Source organism: Octodon degus, unplaced genomic scaffold, assembly GCF_000260255.1.
Source record: "Octodon degus isolate 3935 unplaced genomic scaffold, OctDeg1.0 scaffold00078, whole genome shotgun sequence".
NCBI classification, from domain to species: domain Eukaryota; kingdom Metazoa; phylum Chordata; class Mammalia; order Rodentia; family Octodontidae; genus Octodon; species Octodon degus.
Window position 1 is genome coordinate 6,655,796 of NW_004524654.1, and position 13,021 is coordinate 6,668,816.

Here is a 13,021-nt window from a genome sequence, read left to right on the forward strand (position 1 = left end):
GCGTGGTAACACACGTCTGCAAACCCGAGGCTGAAGAGGCTGAGACAGAAGGATCACTATGAGTCTGATCTATGCAGTGAGACCCTGTAGTCCCTGTCCTAAAATACAAAATAAATAAATAAAATGTATAATAATATCATTAAGGATATTAAAAAAAATGTTTCTTCTGAGAAAATAAATGTTTACAAAAGGCAAATAAAGTTAAGACTTTGACCAGGCCTGCTGGCACACATCTGTAATCTTAAAACTCAGGAGGCTGAGGCAGGAGAATCACTAGCCTGGGCCAAATAACAAGCTGAAGGCCAGCCTGGACTATATAGCAAGACCCATTCTCAAAAAAAAAACAAAAAACAAAACAAACAAAAAAAAAACAAACCTGTGTTTTTAGCCAATAAAATACATGAAGTAAAAAATGTAGAGAGAGTAGAGAGATAAATATAATAAGGGGTAACATAAAAGTAAAAAATTGATTGACATTTAACCTGAAAATCAAGTTGGTCTATAGTTAATTTATTTTTACTTTTCCTGAATTTATCACTTGACTATGTACTAGTGATGTTGACAAATTTTAAAGAATTATAATCTTTTAAAATAGAAACTTAGATCCTGAAAAATTAAATCAAATAATAATATCTTATTTTGGAACTCAAATAAGCTAATAGAAAGAAATGCAGGCTCTAATCTCTAACATGCTAGTTGTTGTTATAATTTGCTAATGCTAGCCTCAGGTTACAAATCAACAGAGGAAGCAAAACAACGCACCTTACTCTGTCTTGGGAAAAAACACGAGCATGAATGCTATTTTCACTATATTTCTCCCTTCTTATTTTATCTGAATCTTTGGAAAGCTGCATTAATCAGCTTTATCTTTCAAAGACTCCTGAATTTTATACATTTAGGTATTTACACTCATATTAAGAACTGTGAAGAACAGTGGCTTTTCTAGGCTTGTCCATTCATAAGTTAAGGAGGCAAGTTAAAGAGCTTGCCTGAATCCCTTGGGAATTTGATTTGCACAGACTATAAGTAGGTGATCATATTTTAAATTTTTTTTTCAATTTTTACTTTTTTATCTGTACATGTTTACAGCATATAATCATTACTTGGGAAGTTGGTGCATTTACATAAAGCATAAAAACATCTTAATTCTTTTTCATCCCCTTCCCCTCTATTCCCTCTCTACTACCCCTCCGTATCTCAGTTCCTTTCCATTTGACAGAGATTATTTTATTTTTGTCTTTGAGACAGAGTCTCCCTATGTAGTTCAGGCTGCCCTGAACTTACAGCAATCTTGCCTCAGCCTCCCACGTACTGGGATCATAGGTGTGTATCACCATGCCCAGCTGCCAAACTCATTACTTTAAAGTAATAGGAGTTCTACCTTCTTTTCCAACAAGTAACAGTTTGGTCTGCTGTGGATGGCTAAATCGCTAAGAAACAAAATAATATCTTGTACAATTTGCCAATCTCCCCATGCAAATTTCCTCACCACCTAATCCTATAGGATCATACCAGGCAAGTCAGAAACATGAACTCTCAGCTTTATTCATACCAAACAAACATTCACCCAGAGTAAATCAAGTAAAATATACAACTACTGGACATCTTGGAAACATGGACTCTGAAAGAAATGTGGCAACTTAGCAAAATGTTTGTGAAGAATAGTACAATGTCAATTAATTACTCCTGATAGTTAAAAACCAAGATGAGTAACTTCTAACAGCTACCCCAACTATTACTTTGCATTTGTATCTTCAATATCTTACTGTTCATTAAAGTTTATTTTATTTTGTTTTTTAAGATTCATTTATTTATTTGATACAGGGTCTCTCTACACAGCTTGGACTCATAGTGATCCTCCTGTCTCAGCCTCCCCAGTGAGGGTATTACAGACATGCACCACCATACCCCATCTCTGTGGCTGGCTCAGTGTGCCCAGGGAAGGGGCTGGAGCAGCATGTGGTAATAGGCATCGAACCCTGGTCCCTGTGCTTGTCTGAAAAAGTGCTTAGTCCGCTGAGTGATCTGTGTGCAACAGTTATCACCTTATGAAATGAGACAAGTAAAGTCATTGACCATGTATAAAGTCTATAGTAAAGTACTTATGACATTATATTCCAGGATATATTTATCAAAGCAGTTTTTGAAGAAAGGAGATCTATTTTGACCTCCTTAACTTAAGGCTCTTTTAATTCTTAATATCAGTCAAGTTTTTCATCTTGTCTGAATTCAAACTCAAATATTCTTGGGTAAAAAGACACCTCTCCATGGGTTGGTTGGTGCTTTTCTTTTCTCCCAATGATGTTTTGTTGTGTTTTGGTTTTGGTTGCATTTCAAGAAACAAAAGACAGACTTTATTTTGTATTTAGGCTCTTTGCTTCCCTGTGTCCTGATTTTGTCAGAAATGTAAGCTCCTTTGGGACTGTCTTAAGTTTTAAGACTATTTCAATGCCTTTTCAATATCTTTAGGACACTCAGTCATTTTCTCGAAGTGGGAGTATGAGGTAGCCACCTTCAATGTGTGGAGAAAAAAAGCAACATCCTTGGACTTCTTTAAGTACTTGACATACTACAAAGAGCTATTCTTTGGCACTTGAGTTCATGATCAGAGAAGGACAGCTGGATTTCATCCCTCATCTGTTCCTAGAGGGATATTTTTTACAGACATCCTGTGGGGCACCCTGGGGACAGGTTTGCTGCTCCTTCTATATAAATGCCTGAAGCCACAGGCATATGAACAGACACCAAAGGCATCATTTCTTCAGCACCAGCAATCTCCAGTTTCTGCCTCCCAGACTTCATTCAAATGTTCGTTCTCTCCTGCTCTCTAGTTCTTTCCTTCCAGTTTCTTGAAATGAACCAAGTTCTTTCTTGCTATCCAGTGATTCTCCAGGTTTTTTGACTGGAGCTCACTTAGTTTGGGTGAAAGGTTCTAAGATTCACTTTTTCCAGCTTTTTCTGATTTTCAAATAATTCCCCAAAAGCAGTAAATGGTTGCTTTGAAAACTATGTGCAATGTATGAATATCTACTTAACAATATTGGTATAGATTGTTTCTGTGTACCACAAACTGAATTTGTTTTGAAATATCACCATAGTCAGGGCCAGGGAGATGGCTCAGTGGAATAAATACTTCCCTGGCAAGCACAAGGGCCTGAGTTCAATCACCAGTTCCACCAAACAAACAAACAAAAAAAAAGTGCTTCCATGAAATATCACTGTAGAAAACTTATAGGTCATATATTATGTTACTTATAGGCATCTGTCTTGGTCACATTTTTGTTTCTAAGGCATTGTGCAGAGAAACATTGTGCAGACATCTAAGGAGCAGAGGTTTATCTTAGCTCACATTTTAGTCCATAATCATCTGGTTCCAAGGCAGGATGAGATGAGCAGAAGAGAAACAGAGAGGAAGGGGAGGAGCCCAGGAAAGAAGTACCCTTCCGGCCCATGCCACCAGTGATTCACCTTTAACAGCACGTCAGCTGTCCTGATCCCCTAATCCAATCACCTTCCAAACACATAACACTTTGGGGACCTTTTTGGGCCTGAACCATAACAGCATCTCTAGTCTGTTGTAGGGTTAATAAAAAATCCACCTCAAACAAAATAGATGATGGTGGAGGTCAATGAAGTGTAGTTTATAATTAAAAAGTAAGGATAGAAACCATTGTACAGTACTACGAACTCAATATGCACTGCTGCTGATAACAAAGCAAGACCTCTCCAAATCTGAGGATATTATAGCAATCTGCCTTAAAAATAGTGGGAACTTTGCAAATATTGCCAAACTTTGCCTGCCAGACAGGCAAGTACTCAGGTCCTCATTAGATTCCAGTTATTTATTAAATTTTTATTTATGAATACTAAATACTACTAACTCTTGACTCAGAAGTTATTAATAAGTAGACTTTAGAGACCCACAAACAAAAAAATGTAGGGTATTATGATCATTTACTAGTAAGATCCAAAGTAAAGACATATTTTAGGATCTGTCCATGGAATACCAGGAGATTGCTATGGCCTACCTGTTGGCTGTGGTCCAAATTTTGAAAATCACTGGCTAGATGGTTGGTTTGGCTTTTTGACTGAGTTTCTGAATTGCAGGGTCACCTTTTCTGTTTCACACTTTGTCACTAAGGTGATATCCTGATGTGCCCTAGCCATCAACTCGATGCTGCCCTGGCCTGATTCTCCAAATTCCCAGTTTCTCACTGGAGCCTTTCTTTGCCAGGAAGTCAGATGTTACTTTCTGACTGGACAGAATCTGGATAACCACTTTGCACCATGTGTGATGTCATAATGGTCAGATCTCAGAAGGCTTGGCCACCAGACATCTCTGCCTTGCCATTTGTTTGACAATAGGTAAGCTATTCACTTCTCAGTTTAGATTTCTGCTCAATAAGATGAACTAACACCAACTCTTAGACTTCTTATGTTGACAAATAAGATCACCTTTGTAATAAAACATCATAAAATATAAATTTATTTATAAAATAATGGGGCTGAGACTTGAGCTAGGTGGTAGAAGGTTTGTGTAGCAAACTGGAAGGCATGGGTTCAGTTCTTGGCACCAAAACTAAAAAATAAACTTCAATTATATTTATAAAAGTAATGTAGATGTGTTGTTACAGAAAGATAATGTGCATGCAAAAATCTGGACTACGCTCTGTTTACTGAGCAGAATTGACATTAGAATTGCTATGACATAAAAGAATGACACATATTCCAAACTGTCAAACATGACGGTCAAATGTAAAGACTGCAAGGCTCTCAAGACTATTGAGAAAATTATAAATTTTTGATTCCCAAGGTACTTGTCTCAGTGTCCTGAATCTCTCTTTTGGTTCTTACGGCTCTGAGAGTATGACTTACCTCAAATTAATTCCAAACACTAGAAATGAAGGCTTTCTCTCTCTCTCTCTCTCTCTCTCTCTCTCTCTCTCTCTCTCTCTCTCTCTCTTTCTTTTCTGTCCCACTTGAGTTTAGGACCTCCTGGAAGACAGAGGCCAAGAATGCTAGGAATTCTTTCCTCCACCCAATCAGGAATGTGTCCTGCTTGAGGCTCTTGGCAGGAATGTAAGGACTGTCTGATAAGGCCAAGCACTTGAAGCATCAGAGTTTGGGGATGTGGGCTTGCTGTGTGGGAGGGAGCCCTCCTCTAGAATCAGGCCTTCCAAAACATCGCCCACAGGCTGTTCTTATATTGAACATAGAAGCTGAAAATGGATACACAGGACTTACCAGACAGTTCAGCTAAAATATGTGAAAAAAAGATTCAGTAGTGGGTTGTCTTTGGGGGAGAGTACATGGTCATGGCACATGGCTGATACTTCCAGGTATAAGTTTGGATGTCAGATTTCCCCCAAAGGCTTATGTATTAAAGATTGGAACATCAGCTTGGTGTTGTCAGACAGTGGAGAAATTGTTAAGAGGTAGGGCCTAGTGAAAGATCTTAGGTCACTGAGAATGTGAAGGGATTATGGGAGTCCAAGTAACCATGGACTGACATCTCTAAATGTGAGACAAAAGGGCATTCTTTGGAATCAACACAGGAGTAGATTTGAAAGCAGGCTCCATCATTTGACTATTAGCTACATGATGTAGGTTGCATACTCTGTGAGTTTTGGGGTTTCCCATCTATAAAGTAGAAAAAATAGTAGTACCTACCTCCTATAGTTATTGTCCCATTCAATAAAATAGTATACAAAAAAAGCATAATACCTCTCCATAAGCTTAGGTTATTAAAAACTATTTTTACATGAAGGCTTTTACATAAAGCCTTTAAGCAATCTCACTATTTTACATGTACGTATGTATGTATGTATGTACGTATTTGGTTGTTACAGGGTCTCACTATGCAGCTCAGACTCAAAGTAATACTTCTGTTTCCAGCCTCCCCAATGCTGAGATTACAGAAGTGTGGCATGATGCCCCCAGACTCTGGCCAGCTCAGCCTGCCCTGGAGGTGGGGCTGGCGTAGCACGTGATGCCAGAGATGGAACTGTGGTCTCTGCACTTGTTTAAGCTTGCCTAAGCAGGCACTTTAGTCCAATGAGCCACTTGCCAGCCCTTACATTTATTCAAAGTACAGAGTACTCAATGAATTTTCATATCTTTTTGATTAAATTATGCAATGGTATAAACTCACATATTATATATAGTTTGTTGAAATATTAATTTTTTAGATTCAGCAACAGCAAGCTTTGGGAGTTATCACAGGGTCTCATTCTAGCTCTCACCCACAACCTGGCCCTATTGCAGTTTTTACAGAGAGTTTCTAGTCACAAACTGGCTGGCTTCTCCAAGCATAATGGCTTAACTGTACCAGGGTAGCTGTTCTTCACTCTAGCAGCTTGGACTAAGCTGTTGTCAGTAGTCAAAGGGAGAGTCTCAAAGGCTTCAGGGATTCTGTTAGGTAGCTTTGTCTTTGGGGATCCCCCCCACCCCAAAGCAGCACATCACCTCCTGGATCCTCTATGTCTCAAAGTTTTATCTGAATTGGAGAAAGTCTATCATCACTCAGGCCATAATAGGGATCTTTGTTTCTGGTGTTTGCTACTTCCAGCCTTCATCTGGGAAAGATCTGGGTGGCCGATCTTGTTCCATCTTAGTCCTTGCATGGTTCAGATTAGAATTCTTGGAACACTGCTCTAATGTGGTGCGTCTCCACTTCCCTATACCTGAAATTGTGATATCTACAATTATTTAGGATCTTTGAGTCTTTCTAAATGCTTAATCTTAGAAGTTCAGGCCAGGGAGATGGCTCAGAAGAATAAGTGCTTTCCTGGCAAGCGCAAGGGCCTGAGTTCAAACCCCAGTTCCGCAAAAAAAAAAAAAAAAAAAAAAAAAAAAAAAAAATTAGAAGGTCAACTTCCTCCTGCCATGCTAGGGATGAAGAAGCAGTTTTGATCTGTTACCTAAAGTCTCCAGGAGCTTACTGATACTTCTTTCTTCTCTACAATATTGTCTATGGATCTGGACAAGATGCTCCATGTCCACCCAGAAGCAAATTTTATCTCTCCACTGATTGTCTTCATGCTGACTAGCAGATACCTGCATAAAACTATCCATTTCATACTCCTTTAATCTTACAGAGATTTTATCACTTATTTGTGGCAAGAACACACTACTAAAAAAAAAAAAAAAAAAAAAAAAAAAAAAAAAAAAAAGGAACACACTATTTTCTGGTGAAAATCCATGCAAAATCACTTGTTTTTATTGACCTCAAATGCATACAGGTCTGGCTAGGTTCTAGCCTAAGGCAACATGGACTAACAATTCTCTGGGCCATCAGGAAAAGTGTTGAGTGAGAATCAAAAAAAGGCCTGTGTGTGGTACTCAAGGGGGAGTGAAGAAATAATTCTGCCTGAGAATTTGGACCTGGGACAAGGGACTAAGGCAGAGTCTATAGGACATAGACCGTTGTCTTAGAGTGTGGACTTTGCAAATGTTAGGTAGCTGTTGCAAGGTTTGATGAGAGCAGGAGTAAGACATACCTGGAGACAGAATGAGCTATCTCCCCAGCCCATATCTCAGGTTTATCAGAATCTCTTTTTGCCTTTCCATCTTCTGTGTACAAATATCACTATGGTGGTTATCCTATCACCATTTCACCATGACCTTGGTCCATGGTAAATATCACTAGTGCTTACTAGTGTCCAATTCTCTGTCTGTCTATCTGTCTGTTGTCTGTCTGTCTCCCTCTTTCAGTCTCTTTTTGGGTATATAAAAGATCTTTTGCTTCACTTCCAATTAAGTTGAGCCACATAATTAGTTTAGCCAATGAAATGTGAATGAATGTTCATGTATTATTTCTGAGCAAAGATACTGAAAAGCTCTTTCTCAGTTCTCTTTACATGAAACATTTCTCTCTTGCTGTGTTGAAGCTGAATGTCTTGTGGTGAAGTAGCAGAACGACCAAATCAAAGTAGCCTGGGTTACGTTCACTTTGTGGAGAATATCTGCCTTAGAGAGATTAGATTATGCTTTTCACTTAAAATGCTTATTAGTATGTTTGTGGCACACAATCAATACATTCATTGTGGGGAATCTTCTCCTACTTACTCCTATAGTATATCTGCACATCATTGACCACATTCCCTGGTATATGTTTATGTGTCTTCCCTTCTCTCTGGAAGAGTGTAAACTTGACTGGATCCATATTGGTCAGTTACTTGGTAGAAGCTCAGTTATAGTAAATGCTGAGATAAAGAGATTCAAGATTACATGGACCCCCAGGGCTCACCCTTGGACACAAAACTCCCAGCTGTCAGACTACGAATTGAGATGTGGACTCAAGAGTTCAACCTGAGAGTTTCATTACTCTGGTGGGCTCCCATTCTGACTGATGGGGCCCAGACTGGGGATCTGACTTCATTGAAAGCTTAAAAAATGGTGGACTCATAGTGGAACTTATTAACTTCCTGCCCTAGTCAAGATTATCTTAAGAGATGAAGAAACATTACAGAGAATGGCAACCATAAAGAGACACCAGTATGAGGACCAAGCAGGGTAGAAGCAGAAGAAAAAAGGTTGAACTTGACATAAGTTTAGGAAATTATTGATACTCTTAGTAGGTTGGGCTTGGGGATTAATCACACAATAATAAATTCAGTAGATCCTGACTTTCTTGAACCACTGCAATAAGAAATGCAGTAGATTGACACTAATTGTAGTTGTTATAGTCTATAAAGTACTGATTAGCAATCATTGCTCCTATACAGACATACAGAATTATATTTCTATAAGACTTTGGCCATTGTTTCATCGATCAGTTAGTACATACACATATTTTATGTATGTTTCTATTTAACATCCTATTTTCTTATTTAATATATATTACTGATTCAATAATATTGACTTCACAGCCAATACACCGTGTCATGCATCTGAACAAAGCTTATCCAACACACTTTTTCTCTGAATGGTGTCTCTTACATCAGGAACATTCTGCAGCAATTTAGCAGTACACATAAAGGCCATTTTAAATGGCCAAATTACCAAGAGAAGCCACAAAGATGAAAAAACATGGCACTAAATAGACCTCATGGAGGACACTTACTTAGAGTATGGGAGTTGAAAAGAGAAGGTAAAGCTTCACCCTGTCTGACCTTAGCCAGGACTATGTCCTGTGCAGCAGATGACTCAAATTTTTCCCTGCTCTGCACATGTCCACAGATGGTCATGAAAGTGCTGAGTGTGGGTTTGGAGTTACAAATAAATTTTAGTGAGTAGGCAAATTTACAAATATGAAATTCACAAACAAGAACAACTACACCTGTGAGTTTTGAATGCCTATTGCATAGTGTTATGGTTTATGTCTAGTTGTTCCCCCAAAACTTCATGCAGTCATGGGGTGGACTTCTAGAGTCTGTGATTAATTCATGCTCTAATGCTGGGATTATGGATGTGAGTACACCCTGGAGCAGATAGCCTGAATGCAATATAAGGGAGAGAGGCTTGCCTCTGCCTCTGCTGCCCCTGCCGCTGCCACTACTTCTCCCTTTTTGCTCTTGCTGTTTTGCAGTTTTCTGCCACCATGAACTACTACTGCCTTCTGCCATGTGCCACCTGCCTTCATATGGACTGAAACCTTCACAGACTGTGAGTTAAATAAACCATTCCTTCCTTAATTTTTTTTGTAGTTTAAATTTTTATTAGTATATGTTTGTAGTACATAATGATTACATTCATCATGAGGAATTGGTAGACTTGGAGAACACATCTTAATTGTTTTTCTCTTATACTCCTTGCCATTTTTCCCTCTCTTGGTCCCTGCACTTTTTAAAAATTTAAACTAGGGACCGAACATGGATATATCCCTAGGCCTTTTTACTTTCAAGGGTCTCACCAAATTGCCCGGGCTGGCCTCAAACTTGAGAACTTCCTGCCCCAGCCTTGCGAGCAGCTGAGATAATAGGCCTGCACCAATCACGCGGGGTGTACCTCCTCTAAAGTTCTATACACAGCGCATTACATGAAAAGTCTCCATGTGCATGCCGGTCCTCAGCTGCGTGTCCCGCAGGCTGGCCAGAAAGACCAGCTTACGCAAGAAGCCTGTGATGGCGAGGCTCCCGAAGCTCACAGTCTTTGACCTGGTTTACACGCTCTGGTCTTTCTGGGTTGACACTCACGTAGACCTGCCGTTCCACCAGAGCAGTGATGGGTCCATGCGAGACAGGTGGGGTCAGAGTGTGCAGCTATAGCCGGAGGTGCCTGTGGTTCTGGGCCAAGTGCAGGCCCTGGGGATGTCCGTGGCGACCGCCTCACAGTAAGAAGAGAGACTGTCCACGATCGCTGCCGATACTACAGACTTATCCTTCCTTAATTTAGAGTGTCAGGTATTGTGTCCCAGGAATAAGAGAAAAGTAACCGAGACACATAGTATTGAACTAAGTAATTTACATGCTTGTATTTCAAGTTTATCAACTTTTCAATCTTTAAATGAGATAACTCAGCATGAACACTAGTGGAGATATTGTTATATTAATAGGTTTTCATCATTGGAAGAGTAGGATTTTTTTTTATAAAGTTAGTATTATGTAATCATTACGTCATGCTTATGGATGCGTTACTGGGTTGGAAACATAATGGACTGAGCTTCTGTTCCTCTTAGAAATTTCTAACTTAATAGTGTAGTTTTCATAGAAAACTAAGAATACATTTCATACTGTGCAATAAGGTTATTGACTAATTATGCTTTAAGCCCCACCAAAAACAAAACAAAACAAAACAAAAAGATGCACCAGATTGTGTACTAAATTCTGAACAGAATTTTTCTCATAGGAAAACATTTCCGAAAGTGAAAAATATAATCTTACAATTTCTGAATCATCCAGACATCATGTGAAGCCAAAAAGAGTCAAATTAAAAGAGACAAATATGGCTTTGATTGCCTGGGTAGGAAGCAGAAAAGCTAGCAAGCATCAAACTATACTGCTGCAGACTAAATGTGTCCCTCCCAAACTGTTATGTTAAGTCTTAATTTCCAGTGTAATAATATTTAGTGGTGAGGCCTTTTCGATGTGATTAGGCCATGAGGGTGGAGCTGTCATGAATGAGATTAGAGCCCTTGTAAAGGAATCCCCAGGGTGTTCCTTCTATCACACAACAACAAAGCAAGATGGTGCTGCCTGTGAACCAGGAAGTGAGTGGGTCCTCACCAGACCCTAAATATATTGGTGCTTTGATCTTCATCTTCCCAGGTTCCAGAACTATGAAAAGCAGTACTTCTGGATTTTTTTTTTTTTTTTTTTTTTTTTTTTTGTGGCAGGCTCAGCTAGCACAGGGGGCCGGACTGGAGCACATGTAATGCCAGGGATTGAACCCTCGTCCCTGCACTTGTCTAAGCTTGCCTAAGCAAGGACTTTAGACTGCTGAGCTATCTCGCCTCTTCCAAGGAGGGCAAATTTTATGAAGAAATGGAAAGTAATTTGTGAGAGACAATGCAATAGCAAGAAAGATCATGTATTAGGAGAGTAATTTTGAATTTTGTGGATCAGTACCAGAATTTAGGGGACTGAAATCAGGTTGTTTAATATTTGTTTGCCAAAAGATTTCCTTTATTCTTATGTCATCTTTTTAAAAAACAAAATAAACACCAAGACAAAAAGATTAGGTCATAATATCTTGAAATTCCCTTCCTAAAATGAATATATTCAGCCTTATGGGAAACCAAACCATTCACTTAGCTTCTTCTTTCTCACTCATTAGGCCATGTGATACATTGAGTGAAACATACTATGAATTTTTCTAAGTGGTGAGGTACAGTGGTAAACCCAACAAGGAATGTTCTTACACTTACGCACCTTCTTCTCCTTCTCCTTCTCCTTCTCCTTCTCCTTCTCCTTCTCCTTCTCATTTTCCTTCTCCTTCTTCTCCTTCTTCTTCTTCTTCTATCAGAAAACATGAAGGAAAACTCATGTCTAATCACTGGCCCATGCACAGATATTTGGAAGCTGTGGAATAAGAGTACTTAGTCACTAATAGCATGGCCTCTGCTTCTGTGCTCTGAAGGAAGGGAGTAGGAAGCTGTCACACTGTGCAGAAATTAGGAGTGTAGAGGCAGATGACTAAAGACAACTCTGAGTGAGTCCACAACTCAAGTCAGTGTGATTCAGACTGAAGACTGGACGTTAGGCTGGCTACCTTTGGTGATTAGAAGCCTCCTATAAATATACATCCTTCTGGAAGTTACTATTTTTTTCCATGAAGGACAATGACATATATTTAGTTCAAAGAAGCCTGAGATACAGGGCACAAGTGATTCTGGAGATAAGTTTTGAGAAAAAGATGGAGTGGTGAGATGGTATCTAAGCCTGGCTCTATTTGAGGAGTTCCTCAATTTATTTCTCACCAGGATGCAAAAGAAAATGGCTAGCTGTTGTGAAAAATGAGCTTTCAAAAGTGCTATAGAAAACTTTTAGTACAGTTAAACACTTGTAGTACAAAAATAAGACACTTGCTCTTATTCTGAAAACCCAAATCCCAAAAACTAAAGTCAAAGTAACAGTTATGTTTCATTACTGCAAGCCTCTGTGAGAAATTGAAGGAGACTCCCTGAGGACTGATGAACCCCCATAACAGGCTGAATTGTTGAAGTCAGTAGAGACAGTATATAATGTGTCTTCTCTCTAAGAGTCAAAAGGGAATACAGCACCTAACCATCAGAATTTGTCACAAAACTTCCTGCAAAGTGAGGGTTTCTCATGATGATAGTCAATGATCTGGACTAAAATTTGTAAAAAATAGAATAAGGATCATATTCTGTATTCTAAAGGAATTTCAAAATTAAAATAAAAAATACATAAAAACCCAACCACAAGGGCCGGGGAGATGGCTCAGGAGAATAAGTGCTTGCCTGGCAAGCGCAAGGGTCTGAGTTCAATCCCCGGTTCTGAAAAAAAAAACAAAAAAAACAAAAAAAAAAAAAAAAAAAAAAAAAAAAAAAAAAAAAAACCCTACCACATTTTCTAGAGCTTCACTTTTGAGAGTTATTTCCTACAACATTACACTGCAG

At 38.9% G+C, this 13,021-nt stretch overlaps 1 protein-coding gene across 1 annotated transcript in view; it reads right to left on the reverse strand.

Moving 5' to 3' along the window:
• Positions 1 to 4,221, reverse strand: part of Ehbp1 (EH domain binding protein 1) — a 386,641-nt gene extending 382,420 nt beyond the window's left edge. The window contains exon 1 of the mRNA XM_023720824.1: positions 4,029 to 4,221. The gene's annotated coding sequence lies outside the window, so the exon portion shown is untranslated. The remainder of the gene's footprint in view (positions 1 to 4,028) is intronic.
• Between the last annotated feature and the right edge of the window lie 8,800 nt (positions 4,222 to 13,021).